Source organism: Ahaetulla prasina, chromosome 1 (genome assembly GCF_028640845.1).
Source record: "Ahaetulla prasina isolate Xishuangbanna chromosome 1, ASM2864084v1, whole genome shotgun sequence".
Taxonomy (NCBI): domain Eukaryota; kingdom Metazoa; phylum Chordata; class Lepidosauria; order Squamata; family Colubridae; genus Ahaetulla; species Ahaetulla prasina.
The window spans coordinates 331,338,716-331,362,739 of record NC_080539.1 but is presented as its reverse complement, the minus strand read 5'-3'; the positions used below and the strand labels follow the sequence as shown (position 1 = coordinate 331,362,739).

Genomic DNA, 24,024 nt, shown 5'->3' with positions numbered 1-24,024 from the left:
CTTTTAAGGACCGTGTGCGAAGGATGTGGCATGAATGGATGACATCTGGTCAAGCTCGTCTGACAAAAGTTGGAAATCTGAGAAAGCCAGACATAGAACTAATAGCACAGTGGGTTCGTGATGCATGGGAAGATATTCCAGAGGACATGGTGCAACGTGCCTTCAAGAAATGTGGCATTAGTAATGCTATGGATGGCAGTGAAGACAGCGCATTGTATGAGAGTGACAGCAGTGATGATGACGACTGTGAACTCAGTGATGACGACAACGTATATGCGGATAACATCACAGAAGCTGAAGTAGCTGAAGCTCTGTTTGGACAAACAGATGATGAGGAGGAGAACTCCAGTTTTGAGGGATTTTAGCTCTCGTTAGCTTGGTTGCTGTTACTTTTAAAGATACTGTATTTTTGATACCATATTCTTTTTGGGGACCCCCTTTTGCACTTTTATTGTTTTTCGTTCAAATAAATATTCATGTTATTTTACTTGGCTCTATCTTTATTTTTTACATTGACCAGTAGCTGCCTCATTTCCCACCCTAGGCTTATACTCGAGTCAATAGTTTTTCCCAGTTTTTTGTGGTAAAATTAGGTACCTCGGCTTATATTCGGGTCGGCTTATACTCGAGTATATACAGTAATTAAAAAACCTATCAAATATGGCCCAATTTAAGATACATATAAAACAATAAAACCCAATTAAAATTTAAAACCCCAATAATAAAATATTAAAATTCTAAAATCCTATGCCAGTCCTGCTCGAAGAAATAGGTACGTCTTCAGCTCGCGGCGAAAGGTCCGAAGGTCAGGAAGTTGACAAAGTCCCGGGGGAAGTTCGTTCTAGAGGGTAGGAGCCCCCACAGAGAAGGCCCTTTATTGTTTTTGTGCTATATGCTTTCCATACACTATTTGACTTTATGAATATAGTTGGTAAATTTCTGGAATTGTTAGGAAAGATCAGTGAAACAATGTAATTTAGCTTTTAAAGAAGATATCAGCATCTTTTTTTTAAAAAAGCATCAATAAGTGATAGGAAATGAGAAGATATACCATGCTATGAAGAGCTTTTTCCAATATTAGCCATTAACTAGTAGAAAATTAAGTGATTCTTACTTCAAATTAATCTCATGCCAAAATCTCCAAAGACTTTCTGACCAGTGTAGGACCAATCAAAAACTCAGTAGCGATTCTCAGTCATTCAGGTCATGGTTGTCCCAAAGATGTTTTTTAGGAGGCAACTGGACTTTTTGATTTTTCTTTGAAGACTTCCCATCCAAGAATTTTCTTCAGCTCTGACTGGATCCCCATCATTCAGTCAGAGCTGAAGAAGCTTCTTCGATGAGACGTGAAACATGTTCAAAGAAAAATCAAGAAAGTCCAGTTGCCTCCTGAAAAAGCATCCTTGGGATGACCTATCGAAGAATACCAAACATTTCGTTGTATTCTGTATGAGAGCATCTAAAGTAGATCAAAATCTAAATCTCATGACATTAGAGTGAGGCACATATTCAACTACATCAATTAAGCAGCTTGGAATATTTGTTCAGAAATGGCAAAAACTGCTAACAAAACAAATGTAGCTTATCAAATTAGCAATATTATCAATCTTTAAGTGCATATTCACTATTTTCACATATTGTATATTGAGTTTCATTTACAAGATTAATAATTTTTAAAAGCCACTGTTCATCTGAAAGTGGCAAGAAATGATGACTTTGTTCAACTTCACATGGCTAATCAGAAAACTAACTGCCAAATTAGAATGCTGTTATTTTAGGAATGTCAATTTTATTTACAACTAACGATCTGGGATGCAAAAACTAGACAACTGCTAGAGGAGAGCAAAATGATTTCTATATCTCATTGTATCTCATCTTGTGTTTCATTGGATTTCTGCAGTTCAAGTAACTTTAATGTTATTTCTTACTGAATTTTTACTTCACTGAAATATCACTGAAGTTAGAACACTCAGTTTCTTGTACAGTTATTGTCTTCTGCAAATGGTTATTGTTTTAAGAACAGAAGCTGCCTAGGAATAGTGGACTTCTTTTGTGATCTTACTTCTACTGAAAAAAAAAAAAGTTTCCTATCCAACTAAAGATTGCTGTTATAATCCAACTTTTTTCTCCCACTTTTTTCTCGACCTTGATCATCTATCCGCTTGGTCTAAAAATTGGCAGCTCCAAATTTCAACCAGCAAATGCTCAGTCTTACATATAGGAAAAAAGAACCCAAAAACTAAATACATACTAGATGGACATTACCTTACAGATGACCCCCATCCCGTTAAAGACCTTGGAGTTTTCATGTCAAATGATCTAAGTGCCAAAGCCCACTGCAACTACATAGCAAAAAAAGCTCTAAGAGTTGTAAACCTAATTTTGCGTAGCTTCTTTTCCAAAAACACCACACTACTAACCAGAGCATATAAAACATTTGCTAGACCAATTCTAGAATACAGCTCGCCTGTTTGGAACCCTCACCACATCTCTGACATCAATACAATTGAACGTGTCCAGAAATATTTTACAAGAAGAGTTCTCCATTCCTCTGAAAACAATAAAATACCCTATCCCACCAGACTTGAAATCCTAGGCTTAGAAAACTTGGAACTCCGTCACCTTCGACATGACCTAAGCTTAACTCACAGAATCATCTATTGTAATGTCCTTCCTGTTAAAGACTACTTCAGCTTTAATTGCAATAATACTAGAGCAACTAATAGATTTAAACTTAATGTCAACCGCTTTAATCTAGATTGCAGAAAATATGACTTCTGTAACAGAATCATCAGTGCTTGGAATACTTTACCTGACTCTGTGGTCTCTTCCCATAATCCTAAAAGTTTTATCCAAAAACTTTCTACTATTGACCTCACCCCATTCCTAAGAGGACCATAAGGGGCGTGCATAAGCGCACAAACGTGCCTACCGTTCCTGTCCTATTGTTTTTTTCTTTTCTTCTTCCTATATATATGCTTATACCTCCTTATATTTACTCATATATGTGTTTATATACTATATAATCTTTTGTATGATACCTACATATATTGTTGTGACAAAATAAAAAAATAAATAAAAAAATAAAAGTGGAGTTTCCAGTACAGTTCAACAAAGATAACAGATTTAGCATCCAGGATGGGAATCCCGTTTGTCTCTGTCATCAACATGGACTTAAGATAAAAACTTCCTGTACATTTTTGATGTTCACAGAAGTTCACAATGACCTCTTGTCTTCTTCTGTTTGGGATACCTATTGATTGATTTATGGTCTAAGTAAAAGTAAGGTAAAGGTAAAGGTTCCCCTTGCACATATGTGCTAGTCGTTCCCGACTCTAGGGGATGGTGTTCATCTCCGTTTCAAAGCCGAAGAGCCAGCGCTGTCCGAAGACGTCTCCGTGGTCATGTGGCCGGCATGACTCAACGCCAAAGGCGCACGGAATGCTGTTACCTTCCCACCAAAGTTGGTCCCTATTTTTTCTACTTGCATTTTTACGTGCTTTAGAAACTGCTAGGTTGGCAGAAGCTGGGACAAGTAATGGGCGCTCACCCCATTACGTGGCACTAGGGATTCAACCTTTCAATCGACAAGCTCAGCATCTTAGCCACTGAGCCACCATATCCCTGACATCAATACAATTGAACGTGTCCAGAAATATTTTACAAGAAGAGTTCTCCATTCCTCTGAAAACAATAAAATACCCTATCCCACCAGACTTGAAATCCTAGGCTTAGAAAACTTGGAACTCCGTCACCTTCGACATGACCTAAGCTTAACTCACAGAATCATCTATTGTAATGTCCTTCCTGTTAAAGACTACTTCAGCTTTAATTGCAATAATACTAGAGCAACTAATAGATTTAAACTTAATGTCAACCGCTTTAATCTAGATTGCAGAAAATATGACTTCTGTAACAGAATCATCAGTGCTTGGAATACTTTACCTGACTCTGTGGTCTCTTCCCATAATCCTAAAAGTTTTATCCAAAAACTTTCTACTATTGACCTCACCCCATTCCTAAGAGGACCATAAGGGGCGTGCATAAGCGCACAAACGTGCCTACCGTTCCTGTCCTATTGTTTTTTTTTCTTCTTCCTATATATATGCTTATATCTCCATATATTTACTCATATATGTGTTTATATACTATATAATCTTTTGTATGATACCTACATATATTGTTGTGACAAAATAAAAAATAAATAAAAAAATAAAAGTGGAGTTTCCAGTACAGTTCAACAAAGATAACAGATTTAGCATCCAGGATGGGCATCCCGTTTGTCTCTGTCATCAACATGGACTTAAGATAAAAACTTCCTGTACATTTTTGATGTTCACAGAAGTTCACAATGACCTCTTGTCTTCTTCTGTTTGGGATACCTATTGATTGATTTATGGTCTAAGTAAGGTAAAGGTAAAGGTTCCCCTTGCACATATGTGCTAGTCGTTCCCGACTCTAGGGGGTGGTGTTCATCTCCGTTTCAAAGCCGAAGAGCCAGCGCTGTCCGAAGACGTCTCCGTGGTCATGTGGCCGGCATGACTCAACGCCAAAGGCGCACGGAATGCTGTTACCTTCCCACCAAAGTTGGTCCCTATTTTTTCTACTTGCATTTTTACGTGCTTTAGAAACTGCTAGGTTGGCAGAAGCTGGGACAAGTAATGGGTGCTCACCCCATTACGTGGCACTAGGGATTCAACCTTTCAATCGACAAGCTCAGCATCTTAGCCACTGAGCCACCATATCCCTTATGGTCTAAGTACAAGACTTCAAATACAGAAAGACCAAACCTGAGGCAATTATTGCTTATGATATTGCACACCATAGCTATTGTTAGAAAACTGACAACTTTTCCAATGGTAGCCCAAGTTAGGTCTGGTTGAAGAATTGGGGATATTCAGATATGAATTAGACCAACTGCTAGAATTTGGATGGGGCTTGGTTCAAAATTAAAATATAATGCTGAAAAATTATCTACATTTTTGCAATAAGTACATATATATCTCTAGCTCTTCCTTTTCTCATTCTCCTCCTCTGCTCATGTAAAAAAGAGATTGAAAATTTCCACTTAAATTAGGAGGTAAGTGTGGCAGCAGCAATCAAATTTAGCTCTGAAAATATGGCCAAACAACTGATAATTTTTCTTTAATTACCAACACTAAAAGAAACCACCAAGGAGAAAACTAGGAGAAAAGAAAACATTAAAAAAAAACCTAGGAATAGAACAAACAAGTTATAATAGCTTGCTTAAAAGTAAACATCTTGTCCAAAAATTGTTTAGGGTTTTATAGGTCAAAATCACCACCTGGAGTTGGGCCCAGAAATGATTTGGCAGCTGGTGCCGTCGATGGAAGGCTGGTATATTATGTCGACAAAGGAGACATCAAAAATGCTCCATTCTGAACTGGCAGCAGTTTACGAACCCTCTTGATTTCAGAACATAGAGCACTTTGCAATTTCGAAAGTAATCCTCAGGCATAGCTAGATCTGCCATTTCCAGAATGAAATTTAGCAAGACCATCATTTGAAACCTTGTGCGAAGCTTTTATTGTGACACCCTGATGAAACAGGCCCAATGCCAGTGTTTTTCAAATCTGTAATACTGGCATTACAGAATTGCTTTTCAGGATAGGTCAAATTTAAACCATTTTTCAGAGTGTCCCAAAGGTGCTTTTTCACCTAGGAAAAATGAAGTCTAGTTACCTTTTGCAAAAGCATCTTCGAGACAACCGTAACCAAGATGACCGAGAATCTCCATAGACATTTTCCAAGTGTCAGATTAGAATATCTCCTAAGGAGAACTATTCAATATATGTCGTCCAATAAGTATTATTGGATAAATTTGGCAGTGGAAAATGGAGCTACCCTTAGATCATGCCAACAATTCATTCAGGATAGAAGAGCTTGTGCACATAACCCACATTAACTGGATGCACATGTATCCAACCCTGTTCACATCCCTTCTCTTGTTTATTCTGAAAAAGGTCCAAAAGGAATCATTAGTGATTCACCAAGCACTACAGATTTTTAAGCTCCCTTTTCTCTTCTTACAAACTGATACATGCTCCTCAAACACAAGAGCCATCTGACAAGTGTGTGCCATTCCCTTAGCAAACCAAAGTAGCTGAGGCTCAGTGAAATGGCTTGTGCAAGGGAACAAGCCATCCCCTCTGTAGCTGATAGCCTGAAACCCTCATTCAAGAATTAAACGGGCGAACTGTAATGTAAATTGGAGCATTGCAGATGAGCCATTGTTTCTGTTCCACATTCCTGGGCATGATCTGTTCCGCTGCAATCGGTAAGATTAAAGAGACTAAGGGATTACAGTGAAAGTCATCAGATGATCCAGAATGCTGGCAAAAGAGAAGAATGGGTACATATGACAGCTGCCAACTGAGAATTTTAGACTTCTTAATTAACTGAAGTGAATAAATATGTCTCCTGCCAGATTCCCCTGGCCTAGCATCCTAGCTCTCTCTCCTGCAGGTTCACTGCAGGACAACTGAAGTATTTGTCCCTCTGTCACAACTGGAACATCTTCCCACCAAAGACAAATTATTTTTGCTCGGCTGCTGCACTCCAAACATTAAAATTAAGGTCATGGGATCTCAGACTTAAATTTTTAAGGGAAATACAAGCAGAAGTCAGGCACTGTTCTGCCTGACATAAGGCTTGCTATTGTTCTGGAGAGGAAAAAAACCCCACAAAGTGTAATTCAGATCGTATGTGAGTAAAATGGCCAGAAATTTATTATGTTCAACATTTTGCATTGTTTACATATTACCCACTGTCTACCTCCATCCCCCGACAAAATCATCTTTGGACTACCTTTTTGTTTGTTTTTTTCTTCTTCCAGACAGGACGTTACCATATTTGGATTGAACAAATCTGGGTGGCCACTATATAGCAGAGAGGAAATGCAGAAAAATCTAAGTCTTTGCTGGCTTCTAGTAGCCACCTAATGTATTTTATTCTTATAAAATCAATCAGTTTATTATTTTGACCACTATGGTAAAATAACAAATAAAATCTTCCAAAAGTGACCAGACATTACAAAATACAGAAAAATGTGCAAAAAAACAATAAGCACATTAAAACATTATTATTATAGCAAATAAAATAATGGAGAATCATTAGGAACTTTTGATAAATTCATCTCTCTGTTTAGCAGTAGTCTGTGCAAAGCACATTAATTAATAGTGGTGTCTCCTTGTCTACATTTATTAAAAAAATAATTTTATGTGAATTGAGCCAAAATGATTTTTCTATCAAGCGGAGCTCCATTTTTTTCATATGCTAAAGTGGAAATGGGACAATAAAATAAATATGGTGTAAAATCTTCTATATAGGTAGTCCTTGAGTTGACCACAATTGAGCCCGAAGTTTCTGTTGCTAACTGAAACATTTAAGTGAGTTTGCCCCACTTAATAGTAGACAGTTTTTGGTTGATTTTGAGTTATGTATCTGAGCTGTGTGTTGCTTAATTAAATTGAATGGAAAGGGGAAAGTGCCCAGAGTTCCAAGTTCAAATTTGTCAGAAATGTTACCTGGCTTATGCAAAACACCAATACTTCATTTAATTCAGAATGGTGAAAAGAACAGGCATAATAGGTAAATGTAAGACAGGGCACCCACAGCTCTGGGAGGTGAGCTGTTCTGTTGATTAATCCTTCTCACTGTCCGAAAATTTTGAATGAATATCAGGAAGGATTTCCTAATGGTAATGGCTGCTGAACAATGGAAGAGAAAGTCTTGGAAGATGGTGAATTCTCCCTGGCTAGTGGCCCTGGGTTGGGATGCTGCATTAGTTCTGCATGGGTGAAGAGGCTGGATTAGATGATGTCCAAGGTACATTTTGATGCTAGGTAACAAAGAGGACAAAAAAGGACAAAACCACGATGTGGGCATTAGCAGCAAGGACGAAGGAGTTCTTCAAAAAATTTGCCAGGCAACAGAAAATTGCTATCCAGTGCTATAAATTATATGAGTATTAAAAGTTTAGATGTCAGTCTGTATTTTATTTCTATTACTTTTTTAGTTAAAAGAATATTATTATTATTTTTAAAATTTGTCACTCCTAATCATCGACTTCTTGGGATATTTCAATGGCCACCTATGTGTGTAAGCAGGATGAACGAGGAGAATGGGCATCTCTTTAACTGACTGCACTTTCCTGAGATATGTATTTCAGAGAGTAGCAGCTGATTTCATAAGAGGTCCAGCATACTAACGGAGAGCCCTGTGACTCTAGCTGTCAGTTTGATATCATCATGAGTCTCAGTTTCATCTGGTGTTAACAATGGTAGAATTCAGCTGCTGAAGTACTTATGATATACATTAAATCAATCATTTTCCTTAATTCATTTAGTATGCGTCATTCTATAAAAAGATTAAAAAGCTATCGTGTTGCATGTTATTTTGCAACACAGTGAATCTGTTGTATGCAGTCCATCCCAGTATAACAGCATCAATCTATTCTTCTATGACCCTTTATCCTGGCTTTTTATCATAATAGTCAACAGCAGTAGCATCACAGTTCATAACTTTGTGTTGGTTGTGCTTATGTACATTCATTCATTTTGTATGGCCATCCATCTCAACAAATGCAACAGGGTGGCAAACAATAATAAAATAAAATAAATCTTAATCTTCTCATCGTTCCTATCACCCATCTCCTTCCACTTATGACTGTATGACTGTAACTTTGTTGCTTGAATCCTTACAATTTATATTGATATTGATTGTTTCCTGATTTCTTATTAGTACCCTATGACTATCATCAAGTGTTGTATCTTATGATTCTTGATGAATGTATCTTTTCTTTTATGTACACTGAGAGCATATGCACAACTCTTTGTGTGTCCAATCATACTTGGCCAATAAAAAATTATATTCTATTCTATTCTAAATAAGGCAAAAATAATAATTGCCATTGCATAACATCCTAATTGTTTTAGCCAGATGAAGACTTGCTATTTGGATCAATGCACATACTACATTATTTAAGACATGGGTATCTTCCACAACTCTTTCGACTCTGGAGAAATACCCGTTGATCCCTTCTCTTAATTCTCTATTGGATATGAGAACTAAGCATTGGAGACCATCCATAACACAAAACAAAATTATTTCAAGATGTTTCCTAGTAAGTTGGCCCAGACAGCCTAACCAAGGCTTTTGATAGCATGTGTGCAGAGAAGAGTTTATTTATTTATTTATTTATTTATTTATTTATTTATTTATTTATTTATTTATTTATTTATTTATTTATTTATTCGATTTTTATACCGCCCTTCTCCCGAAGGACTCAGGGCGGTGTACAGCCAAATAAAAAGCGCAATATATAAATTAAAACAAGACTAAAACAAACATATTACAAAATGGCCAAAAATTTAAAAAAATTTAAAACATTTAAAATAGTTTAAAAAACCCTAAAAATATAAATAACCCTAGATTAAAATTTAATTAGGCCAGTCCCGCTTGAATAAATAGATGTGTTTTCAGCTCACGGCGAAAAGTCCGAAGATCAGGCACTTGACGTAAAGGGGGAAGTTTGTTCCAAAGCGTAGGAGCTCCACAGAGAAGGCCCTGCCCCTGGGGGCCACCAGCCAACATTGTCTGGCTGACGGCACCCTGAGAAGGCCCTCTCTGTGAGAGCGTACGGGTCGGTGGGAGGCGTAGGGTAACAGCAGGCGGTCCCGTAAGTACCCGGGCCCTAAGCCATGGAGCACTTTAAAGGTGGTAACCAAAATCTTAAAGTTAAGAGATTTTCAGAATCTCTTTTTCAGAATTTTTCAGCACACCTATGGATCAAAGAAAAACCACAGCTATGGTGGGATCACAATGTTCTTTCCTTTATTCAAAAAGTTTTTATTAGTCAAAAAAGGTTTATACAAATACATATCAGGTATGGTAAATTTTCAGTTTTCTTATCTAAAATAAGAATTTTACTCAAATTTTTTAACACATACAACAGCCATATGGCAAGCAGGTGACACGAAGTAGCTAAATTTACAAATTTTAAAAACGTAATAAAGAAGAGTCAAGAATAAACAGAATATCGTACAAAAGAGAATAAGGAAAACCAACACAATCCCAAATATCTTTATCACTTCCTAGTTTTGGATCTCAGAACTCTGGGTTCAGCCTGACCCAACTCCAGGGCCGCAACAGCGGCAGCCGCTTCCGCCCCATGATCTATAACCTCCCCTTCTTCAATTCCTGGATCATCTGATTCCAGGAGGGCTTTGTGTTCCTCCACATAGGCCGTAGCCTCCGCAATTGTACTGATTTTTTTCGTAATGCCCTCCCGGAAAATCATCAATCCCTCTGGCATCAGCCATCTGAAGCCCACTCCCTTCTGGTACAATTTGCTTGACAAAAAGTAATATTTCTTTCTTTTTTCACGTACCTGTCTGGGAATCTGCCTCAGAATGGCTATCTCCCTGCCCCTGTAAATCAGTGCCCCACTCCTATGTTTTCTAAGAATTTCATCTCTCGTCTCTCTTCTCACAAATTTGACATGAACCTCTCTGGGAACTGCATGCGTGCGTGCATATTGCGAATTAACTCTATAAACTCGATCCACATCCCAATTCATGAAATCAACACCTCTCCCAAGAAATTCTCCCAACAATTTAGTCACAATGTTCTTTCCTCATGTATTAAGAAGAAGAAATTGTGAAAATTCACCTGAAAACATGAAACATCCAATCTCATTTTAACACGTTTCCTTTGTCCCCAAATCTAACATAGCTGTTGCATTTACATTACAATAAGGCACAGCTTACCTTCTTATTAATGGTTGGCAACTTGTCCTTTGCTAAATTGCAATTTGAAAGAAAGTGCAGAGCCAAGAAAGACTTTTTTTTATTGTGTATGTGGACACAAGTAGTTCAAAGCAAGATGTTGGGCTTGGCATCTAACTTTGTCAAAACGGATGAGGAATGTCTCATTTTTATTACCTTTTCCATATATCCAAAGGGCCTATTTAGTAGAAAAAGGGGCCTTCCTAAGTAGAAACATTCAAACAGTGTTTTTGCAAAATTATTGCTATTAAAATAGAAGGTCCAAAGGAATTTAGAGATGAAATCAGTGGGAAAAGAACTGTTAAGGAGGGACTTGGAGAAGTGATGACATAGAACAGAGATCAAAGCAAGTGCCTGAAAGAAATGCAAACTCTTCCTTGTTAATATAAAAGCTGACAGAAAAATTTGAAGAGTCAGTTACTATACTACAATAAAATAGCATTTCTGGAGCATCTGCAGTGTCTGTTTCTTGATCTGATCTACCTTGAAGGATTGAGAGGATTTGCAATTGAATGGGAGAAAAGGAAGAGAATGCAAATACATTTTCCCCACTAATGTTTTCTGAAGGTTCCTATATTTAGTTCATCATTATCTTTTAAACTCTAAGATGGGATTTTCCTACTGAGCAGAGATCTGGTCACTCCAGTTTAAGAGGGCTATTATAAAGATCTAAAAGAGCAAACAAAATAATTAGTGGGCTAAAAGATGACAGCAGTTGTGATTCTGCTTAGATTTAGAACTACCCTGTTTCCCCAAAAATAAGACATCCCCTGATAATAAGCCCAATCAGGCTTTTGAATGCATGGCAATAAATCCAAGGGTCTTATTTTCAGGGAAACAAGGTAAAGACAGTAAAAAAGAGAGAGAGAGAGATGACCAAGGTATATCTAACCATGCATACGACAGTGTTATAGTTCAACATCTTTTACTGTAATTAAATTCAAGGAGATACAGGACTGGCAGAAGGAAGCACTTTTTCACATAGCAGTTAGCTTAATTGGAATTAGCTATTCACACTTGTGTGAATGGTAGCAATTTTGATCTTTTTAAATGGGGACTAAGCAGGTTAATGAAATATCAGGCTACTGATGGCCTTTGCTACCTCCTGAATCATAGAGAGCTTGCCTTAAAAAACCGGTAGCTGGAAAACGACAATGAAAGCGGACTATTGCTCCGTAATCCAGGGTTCTGATTCTCCCAAATGCATCAAGTGTGCGTCACACAGAATGCTGAACAAAATGGGGCTACGGCCTTTTCTCATTCCTTTTCCTCTGCCAGTTGGCATCATTGTCTTTACCAAAGCCTTGAAAGAGGTAGGTTAGTCAAGGTTAGATTGTCTCTCCACTCCCCAAGTTAGAAAATTTTAAATGTATTTTTAATTTTTAATATATTTTTTTCTTCTTCTGTTCCATTGAGTCCAATTCTTAGAGCTGCCCGGACAAATCCCTGCAGTTTTCTTGGCAAGGTTTTTCAGAAGTGGTTTGCCATGGCCTCCTACACAGTTGTAAATGCCAAAAAGGCAAAGGTCATAATAACATATTGAAGTTTAAGTACCAGTGGAATTTAATTAAACACAACTGCCCAAGTTTGAATATAATCTTTGAAAATCTAATTATAAATGTAGCATTCAACTTACTATAGTTGTTTGCGTCTGCTATAGAGAACTGAAAATTCTTTCAAATCAGAAAAATACAAAAGCTCCAATCTCTTCAAATGTTATTTTTTTATTTATTAAAATGATGGAACCAACCTCTAGGTGATTCCCAAAAAAACCTGTTTACCTGCCCCTCCAAATATAATTTAAAAATTTCCAAAACTACACAACACCATTAAATCATGTATGATAAGAACACAGTTTTAATGACAGTAAAATACTAAAATCTCACAAGAGCTTACCAAACCATATGTAGTTCTTATTCTTACTAAATTTAAGTGTGTTTGGGGATTCACACAAATGTGAATGGTGCTGAATCTTGCAGTGCATACAAAGAAAAGTGTAAGATGAATAGAAGTATACAATAAGATAATGAACGGTTGCAGGAACTGGGCATGGCTAGTTTGTGGAGCTGGGTGGGCGTGGCCTGCATGGGATGTATCCAGCCCGCGGGCCACCAGTTTGACACCCCTAAGCTAAAGCAACAATACAGGAAGATGCTGGTGTCAGGCCTGGAAGCCATATTACCTTGGTGCCTTCAGGATCCAGGCCTGCCACAATCCTACCTTGGGAAGCTGAGGGGGTGGGATTGCATGAGTGAAGTAGAATTAGCCATAACAAAACTTCGCAGAGAAGTTCAAGGCCATGGTGTCCGACAGCTGTGCAGAGAAGAACGTGAAGGTTGTCTTCTGTACATGAAAGAACTGATTGGAGTAGTGGTGAACATGTGGGAGAAGTGGGCAAGGTCTTAAACTTTCTTTTGGGTGTGGAAAACCCGGAAGATCTCAGATTCGGGTTTTTCACAGATGTGCCAATATGACATCTCTAATAAAAGTTAGCTTTGTGGAACTGCAAGCCTCGGAGTTTAATTTCGTTGGGGGTGTTACTTGGAACCCTGACAGCTGAAGGCTTAGGATCACTTTAATGACAACAGCAAAGTCATCATTTCATACTGCATAGGAGAAGACCGTGGCAAAATATTTCCTGTATTTTACCAAGAAAACCACATGGGTGAACACAGTAAGATAATTGACAACATAATGCTGTATGATGTATGGCCTCCTTAAGTCAAATGACACTCAACCTGTTACTAGCAGCTGAGGGTATTTCAGAATACTAATTGAATTTAGGATGCAGCTAGAATAAAGCCTTTTGGATGTCTAGTTGCTGATGCTGCCATGTAGGAAAAGAACATCCAAAGTTGCAAAAACAGAATTACACTGGGAACATGAAATGTAAGAATATGCATAAGGAAAAATTCATCAAATGAAAGGTAAAATGAGTCAAATATGAATTGATTTCCTAGGCATCAGAGAATTAAAATGAACTGCCATTGGACACTTTTATTCAGAAGCTTATGCAATTTACTATACAAGATATAGACACTTGTACACACAAAAAGAGAGAACAGCAACACATTCATTGACATGAAGGACATAGCAAACAGAATGCCTGGGTGCAAGGCAGTTTAACATCAATTAAAACATCAATTAAACTTCACCGACAATGACGGTTGTGCAAGTTCATGCTCCAATCATTGATGCAGAACAAGAGAAGGTTGATGAGTGTTATGGTCAAATTGAATCTGAAATCAACAGAGCATTCAAGCATATGCTGCTTATGTTGGAGAATGGAGTGCCTAAATTAGAAATGGTATAGAGGAAAATATTATTGGACTTCATAATTTAACTGAAATAAATCAGGACGGTAATTTATCAGTTTCTGCCATTCCAATGACTTCCTCATTACTAAGTCTTGAGAGAAACAAAATTATAAATATAGATGTCACCAGACCAAATATACAGAAATCAAATTTACTATCTTATTGTTCCTCAGAGATGGAAGAGCCAAAGCGAAGATGTAGCAAGAAGTAGAATGGAATACAAATTATTCCAATGCAAGTTTCAAGTTACACTAAATAGGAAGAAGAAAATCAACCAATTTTGTTGAGCAATTTTGAGCAAATATCAACCATTTTCAAGGAGGCCATTATGAAGTGTTTGAACTGTTCCTATCCTGAAATTCATGGATAGGAAAGCAGAACTGGGAAATGGACTCAAAGAAGTTGTTAAGGATGAATATGAAAAGAGACTGCCAAAAAACCAAGTAAGAGAAGAAGCCAGGCTGTCAGAATAAATGATGAAAACTGCCAAGAAAAGAAGAGAAGCCAAAGCCAAGAAACAAACAAAAAAAATCTCAGGAAGGAACAACAAAGAATTTCAGAGAGCTATTAGAAAAGCAAGAAACAGTATTACACTGACAACTGTAAAGATCAAGAAAGAAAGAAAGAAAGAAAGAAAGAAAGAAAGAAAGAAAGAAAGAAAGAAAGAAAGAAAGAAAGACGGACGGACTTCTAAAAGATCTTGAAAGTCCAAAGGAGATTCCAAATTGGAATGCTAAAAGTCACCAATGGATAGACAGTAACCAATTCACAGATGATCAAACAAAGATGGGAAGAGAATACAGAAATTCTGTATAATAAGAGGTGCCAATTCAATAGAAATATGGCAAGCAACACAAGAAGGTTCTAGCCAAACTAAGCTAACAAATTTGGGGAATGATACAGTAGCCAATGAATTTGACGAGGTTGTTTCACATTCCATACCAAAAATAATAGGAGATTAAACAGATTATATAAACTACTGTATATTATCCTTAATTGCACATGGTAGCAAAATCAGCCAATGCAGATTAGAGCCCTAAGGGAGATGCCAGATGTTCAAACTAGTTTTAGAAAGGGCCAAAGAACAAGAACCATTATTGATGATGTATGCTGGATAATTGAAAAAGCCAAATAATTCCAAAAATAAGTCAGTATGTGCTTAGTTGATTATAGAAAGACTTTTGAATATGTCAAATGCAACCCAGCTGTGAAATGGCCTTAGCAAAACTGGAATCCTAGACTATTTCATTGACTGCAAGTGAAGCAGCTTTGTTGGCTGAAGAATTCTGAGAATTTAAGTCCACAAGTCTTAAAGTTGCCAAAGTTGGAGCCCCCTGGGCTAGACATACCTAGCTCCTCCAACTGTTTGTCATACAATTTAGCCTTCATACCCTTTATCTTTGCTGCTCTTCTCTGAACACTTTCCAGGGTCTCAGCATTTTTTTTGTATCATAGTAACCAGAACTGGATGCAGTATTCCAATGTGGTCTCACCAGTGTGGTATAAAACAGTACTATCACTTCTCATTGTCTTGATGCTATACCTTTGTTGATGCAGCCTAGCATTGCACTGGCTTTTTTGACAGTTGTAGCACACTGTTGGCTCATACTTAAGTGGTGGTCTCTCAGTTACTACTGTTGAGCCACATACCACCTATTTCATGGGTGTCAAACTCGATCGTGTCATGTGATGTCACGTGACATATTACGATATTATTATTTTTTTGCCTTTGCGGAGCTGGGGTGGGCATGGCCTGTGCATGACACATTCGGCTCACGGGCTGCTAGTTTGACACCCCTGATTATTCTATATCTATGTATTTAATTTTTCCTGCCTGTGCAGGACCTTACTTTTCTCACCACTGAGCTGCACCATGTTGGATAGGACCCAAGTTCAAGTCTGTCAAGATCCTGGACTTCCGCTTTGGCTCCGCTTCGTGAAGAAGCAGCTATGATTTAGCTGCTAACTCCCTAGTCTGTAAAGCTGTCAGGACATCATAAATCTGGGTCCGACAGCTTGGGATTCTTTCCTTCGGGCAAAGAAGGAAAGATGAGCAATTAGGTTGAGGTTGAGATGCCCTAATAAGCTTTTAAAGCTTGCGGGAAGTTCTCCTTCTATAACCTGATAAGCTCCTGGCTGGGTGAGGCATTTGCCTTTATGGCAAACAAACGAAGCGTCCAATTTCCACGGCAGGAATTGATTTATGATGGATTTTAACGTGGACGGAGCAGAAACTGGAGTTCTAGCATTTGTTTGTAAGAAGACTGTAAGCCCCTAAGGATTTATTTGCTGCGAAGATAGGAGAGAAGAAAGCAAATGGCGGTTTTGTGGAATGTGTATACTGAAAACGAAAGTAGAAATGCTTACTAACGGCTAGTGTTGAAATAGAAGAAAGAAGATACATAGAAATATACTGACTAAACGGAAGATATGAGAATTTTATGATTTATATCTTTTCTTTCTCTTTGGGATTATAGTGATTTAGAAGAAGTTTTTTGAATTTTTTTTTTCTAAATATTTTTTTTTCTCTCTTGTCGAAATAGAAGATACATAGGAAGATACTGACTAAATGGAAGAAATGAGAATCTTATGATTTATATTTTTTCTTCTTCCTTGGGATTATAGTGATTTAGAAGATAAGTTTTTTTGAAACTTTCTTTTCTAATTTTTTCTTTCTTTTTCTTGGTCTATTATTAAGTTATCCCTTTTTTTTTTAAATGGCTTTTAAGCAAATAGTGCCAAAAGTCATTAAAAATTTTGAAATTTCTTCAGCTCAGATTCAAAAATTAAAAGAAGAAATCCAAAAGGAAGTAAGAAATTCTTTACAGGAGTTTTTGGAGAGTCACTTTTTAGAAATAGATCAAAAATTTGACGAAATAGAGAAAGAGATGTTGGATTTCAAGGAAGTGGTGGAAGAGCAGAAGAGGGAAATGAAAATGGTAAAGGATGCAATTGTGAAAATATTAAGCTCTTGTATTCAGATGCAGGATGATCTTGTAGAAATTAATAAAGCTAATTTAGAGTTGCAAAGGAAAATAGAAGAAATTCAAAAAAATCAAAACAATTGGAACTTAGATAATAAGATGGAAGATATAAAGGCAAAGGTAGATAGGGCAGATGAAGAAAGAGTAATATTACAATATAGATTAATGGAATATGCTATAAGGGTGAGGGGGTTGAAACAAAATAGGAAGGAAAATTTAAAGGAGATTTTTACGCAAGCCTTTGCCCAGATAAAGGGTGTGGAGCCAGAAGATTTTGAGACTAATATTGAAAGAATTTATCGTGTTAATTCTTGGTGGGCAAGACAAAATAGAGTACCTAGGGATGTGGTTATTTATTTTACAACTAAAAAGGTTAGGTATGAAATTTTGCAAGCCTTTTATAAAAATAAATTTCAGATATTGGGACAAGATATAAAATGATGAAGGAAATTCCTCCTAAAATGTTAAGAAACAGAAGAGAATTTGCTTTTTTGGTGGATGAGTTTAAGAAATATCAGATATATTTTAGATGGGAAGTCCCAATGGGTTTGTCAGTGAATTTTAGAGGTAGAAAGTATTTTCTTAATTCAGTTATGAAAGCGAGACATTTTTATATTAATGTTTTAAAGAGTGGGAATCCTTTGTTGTTAGATGCTAAGTTAACTGGTTTGGAAATGATGGAAAATAGAATGGGAGAGGGGAGGAATGTTTAAGATGTGAATAGGATGATTATGGTTAATTTTTGGAATTGATTTGTTTAGGATATAAATTATAGGATTTTTGTTATTTGCTATTTGTATGGTATAAATCTATGGGATGATATTACTTAATTGTGAAGGATGGAAAGTGAAATTTATGAATTTAGATAAGGTGGATGTAATGATTTTAACTGTTTATTGCTATATTGTGGATGTAGTCTAAATTATTATTTGCTTGATATTTGATTGATGGAGTAGTATTGGAAGACTGAATATTAAATCTTATGACAATTGAAGAAATATATAAGTGATGAAAATTTGAATTTGAGAAGCTGGATTGTAATTTAAGAAATGGACTTATGAAATTTGAAGGAATATACAAGTGGGCGGGAAAATTTTTTTTGAACTTTAGAAGATGGACTAATTTTTAAAATGGACTGTAAGAAGAATGGACATTAAATGTTATGGCAATTGAAGAAATATATAAGTGATAAAAATTTGAGTTCGAGAAGATAGACTGTAATTTGAGAAATGGACTTATGAAATTTGAAGGAATGTACAAGTGGAAAAAAAATTGAATTTGAGAAGATGGATTAATTTTAAAAATGGACTGTAAGAAGAAGTAATATGAGAAGTTGGTATTGTTTCTTTTCTTTTCTTTTCTTTTATTATTCTTTCCTATCTTTTTATTTTTATTGTGAGGGGATCTATAGTTTTAAATTTTCTAAGGTGGGAGGTTATGTATATTTTGTATACTTTAACTTGTGATTGTTGGTCATAATACCCGGTATTTGCTCTGGGAAGTCTGGGGGGGGAAAGGGGGAGGGGGGGAAGGGGGGAGGGGGGGGAAGGGGGGAAAATGAATCAATAAGTGATACATGGATTGATTATTAATGTACAGTAATTTTTGAAGATATGAAATTAAAAAATTTAAAATGATATTGGGGATGCTCGACTGCCATTTCAGGAAGAAAAGGAGAGAGGAGTAGAAGGAGGGAAGAAAGTAGGTAGGAAAGTGTAGAGAAGGAGGAGGGGAATAAGAGGGTTAGATAGGGTGGAAGAAGGGAGGAGTGGAGAAGGAGGAGAGGAAGTAGTAAAGTGAAGGAGATGAAGGATAGGAAAGTAGTAGAGGGTAGAGAGCGAGGTTGTGTAGTAGGGAAGTGGCAGTCGGGCAGGCCTGAATCAGTAATAAATAAAAAAATTAATGATTAATGATGGATAATAGTTTGTACATAAATATGATGTTGAAAAATGGAATAAAAATTATTTAAAAGAAAAAAGTCTGTCAAGATCCTTCTGAACCTTGAGTCTACCTTCCAAAGTGTTTATTTATTTAATTTAAATTTCATTTAGACCAGGGTTTCCTAAAATGGCCAACACCTAAAAGCTGATGGGACTGTCCAAGGAGTCATAAATGGCTGGGGTCAATTGGCGGTTGATAAATGATGGAAGCTAGATTGGAGGGGGTCAGTTAATCTTTTGCGGTCTGTGTAGGGGTCCACACCACACCCAAGCCCTGAAATGAGCTGGCTAATGCAAGACAGTGTTACCGTGGAATAACCTTAAGTAGCAGTTGTTATTTATAATACAATTAAAGTAGCATTTATTAAATTATTTTCATATAATCAATGTTTGGGGGTTAATGAGCAATCTGAAACTTCATGAAGGGGTCAATGAATTGAAGAGTTTGTGGACTCCTGATTTAGACATTGCCCAATTCCCACTGACTTGGTTGGATTAGTTTTAGGCTTAGAGGGTGGCTTGAACAAAGTGGCAAGAGATACACTGTTGAAAGACGAAAATTGTCAGTTTGGGAACGTATCACCTGGAAGAGGTTTATCTATGTGGTCATTAGGAGTCAACACCGACTTGATAGCACATAATCAGGTTGGCCTTAGATCTAAAAGCTCCAACCAGAACCTACATCAAGACACTCACAAGGCAACCTGTAAAACCTGGGCATAACCGGATGCAACAAAAAATGGTACTGGAAGCAGCACATCTTCAAATTGTACTGCATATTTTATAAAGTAAAAGTGAGATTAGATTTGCTTGGAAGAAATTCTGCCTCAGAGCAAGAGTAGATAGACATTGGCCAACAATGCATTATACATACAGCATAATGTGTTCTCTGTTTTAAATAACACACACTGTTGTCCTTTCTTGTAATCGTTGTGTGTATAAAAAGTCTCTCTTCACACCTCACAAATTGTTACTGTGAAGTTTTATTATCAAAATATACAATTTAAGCATAGCATTTTAGTTTATGATGTGACAGGGTTCGATTAGTCTCCAAATTTCAAACTTTAGATATGTAATTACAATACTATAATTCTTTGCTAGTGCTTTTTATCTTAATGCATAAGGATGATAAAAATATCCTAAAAAAGAACTTAGATCTTTAAAATAACAATTGTTTTAGTGGCTCTTAATAAATAGAATAACTGCATTTAAGCCACTACTGCAGTGTTTCTCATGCCAGTTTGGGGGTCTGGGAGTTGAAGCCCACATGTCTTAAAGTTCCTGAGGTTGAGAAACTCTGAAACTAAGTAGACTTACTTGAACTAACAATTAATAAAGATTATCACCACAAACTTCTAGTATATTTTATTTCTTAGACTGCATTAAAAATATACCAGAATATTTTTCGTATATTTTTAATGCAGTCTAACTTTATATTTTGGCTACTTTTCTGTTTTATACCAATTGGTGCATCACATTAGATACAATCCTCTTTTCTGTATCATCTCAACTCTTTTACTCACAAACCATTACCCTGTTTCCCCAAAAATAAGACATCCCCAATAATAAGCCCGATCGGGCTTTTGAGCGCATGCGCTAAAATAAGCCTCCCCCGAAAATAAGGAAATCAGGTAAGATGGCAAAAGGAGGCCCATCTTGCTCTACGCACCCCAAAATAATAAGACCTCCCCAAAAATAAGGTCAAGCGCTTATTTCGGGGTTCAAAAAAATATAAGACAGGGTCTTATTTTCAGGGAAACATGGTAGTTAAAGGATATTTAAATTGTTTTTATTTACAGAATATATTTAGTTTGGTTTTCTACAAGAATATATTCAAGGTGTAGCTAGTGCCGTAGCAAGTCAGATTAGGCTGAGAATGAGCATCAATTTATTAAAAGTCATTAAGTTCATACACCTGAACAGCCTTGCAGCCAATTCAGATTAAAGAAAGTAAGGAGAGAGAAACTAAGTAGCAAATGGAGTGTCAATGGCTATGCATCACTCTGGAGGTGATTAATGGATTAAGGCAAGACCCTATCTGTTCCCTCCCCCATCTTGCTCACTTCCTCCTCATCTTTTTATTGTAAATTATGGTTTATGTCACACAGTCAGCCACATTTTGACTGGATCAGGTAAGATGGCAAAAGGAAGCCCATTTTTGTCCACCTAGCCAGTCCTTCCCAAGGGCCTGGAACAGGCAGGTGCTAAAGGTATCAGCTCAGGATATAAGCTATTTTGAGGGAAGCCACTTTTTTGCAATTTACTGATGGTGACTTTGTCAATGCCAATGGTGCACCAGTTGTTATGGGGTTGCACCCAAGGCGCCTATTACTGTTAGTTCTTCCTTTGCTTTCTTTTGACACCCTTGTTCTATTTCTATTTGCAGGTCTTTGTATCTTGTTATCATTTCTAGTTCTTTTCTATTCTGCTATCTCCAGGTACTGTCACATCCACTATCCGGACTTATTTGTCTTTCTTATTCACAATTGTTAAGACTAATAATTTAAATAATTGTTAATTATTTCTAGTTTTAACAACCTTGATTTTTAATCCCTACAAATAATTTTCTAAATTTTATTTTATTTTCCTTTGTGCCTTCTCACAAACTTCTTCACAGCTTTAACAAGCCTCTTTTGTAAATCCAGCATCGAAAGATTAATCAGATCACCCTCTTGATTTGTTCTTTGAATATCCCTTTTAATTATTAAGACATCAACTGGTTTCTTTTGTATGTCCAGTGTAAATATATTTTTCTATGTCATTCTTGTAGTTTGTTATCTTTAAATCTACTTTTAAAATTTGTTCCTCTTCCATAACTTCTTTTAAACACTATCTACTATATAGAGGTAGAGGCACTGTTAAAATTAACTTGTTCAAAAATATCATTCAATATGTCTAATATTAATATTTTTTGCTTCACTCTGTATTTATATGTCAAGTTTCAGTATTATTCTTTAACTGTAATATTTAGTTCCTTCTAGGGTCCAATTTTTAAAGTCTTATGTTTTTACAAAGAATTCAAAACAAAATAAAAATCGCCATGGAAGGTTTCTTTATAGTGAATTCCAAAATCTTATTTCAAATTTATCTGGATTCTTAGTCCATTTGTAACTTTCTAAAAGTTTTAATCACACTTTTGCTGTTTACTCTCCCCAAAAAACCTTTTTAAAAAGTCCTTAAACTTGTATTTAAAAGTTCTTTTCCTCAAGATTGAAGGAAAATCACTTGGTGATATAAAACCCGTGGATCCAAAGGGCCCTAACAGTTAAATAGCAATTTCCAAGAGTGATTAGAAAAGTATGCCAACTTAGTTTACTTTCAAATGCATTGACTGTGGCTTCAGCAAGATGGCTATTCCCTCGTCTCCCAGAGCTCTAAGCCCCTGGGTCTCCTCCTTGTCTGGAGAAGATTATTGAAGAGATTCACTGGCTATTCATTTCACTGCAGTTCACCATTTCCTCCCTGGAAATCTGTGATTCGTAATAGCTGGCTTGGCTATAAGTTTGAATTCACACCTAATGCAATGGTATATATAATTCTGTTTCCTTCCCCTGAAGTATACACAGAAGTTTCTGCATACCATTTCCTTATATTAAGGATTATCTAAAACAGAGTTTGTCTTTTTTTCTAAGTTTGGTCAGATGTAGCCACTTTACCGAAAGGGGGACTAGGGTTAAGCCTGTCAGGATTTGAAATCACCTGGAAATCAAATCTCAGGTTCAAAAAAGGCAATAGAAAAACACAACTCTATTTTTTGTGCCTGGGAAGGTTTAAGTTTTAAAATCATTTTCTTCCTCCTTCCTTCTTCTTTTTGAAGGGATGCATAAAGAAACATAACAAACATAATCTTCAACCCAAACAAACTATGGTACATACAAAAGCATACATTAACTTGCTCATACACCATCATTTTCCAATAAGAAAGGAAGTTTGTGAAAAATGTATGAATTACACAGACAACTGCATTTTCAAATTCAGCTTCCATTATGACACAATTCGTGAGTTACTGAAGCACTGATCCGCTTTATCATTTGCAGGAACTCTACTGTCTCTAGAATATCTTTATTGGCTCTTTAGATGAACTTGGTGGCTTTCCAAAAGTAGTAGACTGTCCTGTTGAACCATCATATGTTTGAGATTTGATCCTTATCTGGCTTCCCAGTCAGGTCATTTCATATTGTTGGGGGCAATATCCTGACTCTGTAAACTGCTTGGAGAGGATTGTAAAACACTATGAAGTGCTATCTAAGTCTAAGTGCTGTTGCTATTGGTATCATGGGACTTTACCAGGAAAATTTCTTTTTCTCTTAGCTGTTACAAAGAGTGAAAAATTATATTATGATGCTTAGAAAAAAAGCATATCATCATGCCCATTCAGAGACTGACTTGGGGATCAGATTTATGAATCACACTTAATCAGATTTGTTTTAAGTACTCTTTTCTAATTAAATCATAATTAGCTCAGTTACAGGTTGTGCTAACTCATAACTCAATGGTTTGGTCTTCAAAAGCCCTGGGGGCAACCCCCAGAGCCCCTTCAAAAACTAGTACTAAATTAAAATTCCAGCTGTGGCAGAACAGGAAAATTACCCAACATGTGGGGAATAATCAAACTAAATAAATTCAATCAAATTTATTGTTTTATTTGGTTCCACCTTCTTCTTTGTCCTGACTCAATAAATAAATTGGAGTGTAGCCCTTGGCGTGTCAAAGGCCAAGCGTGCTGCTTAATCAGAAATGTTTGACACCCTTTGGTTTTCAAACTACTCAGCAAGGTAGCTCAAAAACAAATAAACATTTGTTTTTAAACATATATGAAGCTCAATATCAGAATCTAGCCAAGCTTTAGTCTAGAATAAAGGTAAAATCTCAGAGCACTTTGGAAATTAAAAAACCAGCAAACATGGGACAGCTTTGAAAAAGCTTCAGCAGTCTATTTGTATAACAGCCTGCAAATACTTATCACAGACATTGT

The 24,024-nt window shown here is 36.5% G+C and overlaps 1 protein-coding gene across 3 annotated transcripts in view; it reads right to left on the bottom strand.

Moving 5' to 3' along the window:
- Window positions 1-24,024, bottom strand: part of SLC24A4 (solute carrier family 24 member 4) — a 140,275-nt gene that overhangs the window by 60,574 nt on the left and 55,677 nt on the right. The window lies entirely within an intron of this gene.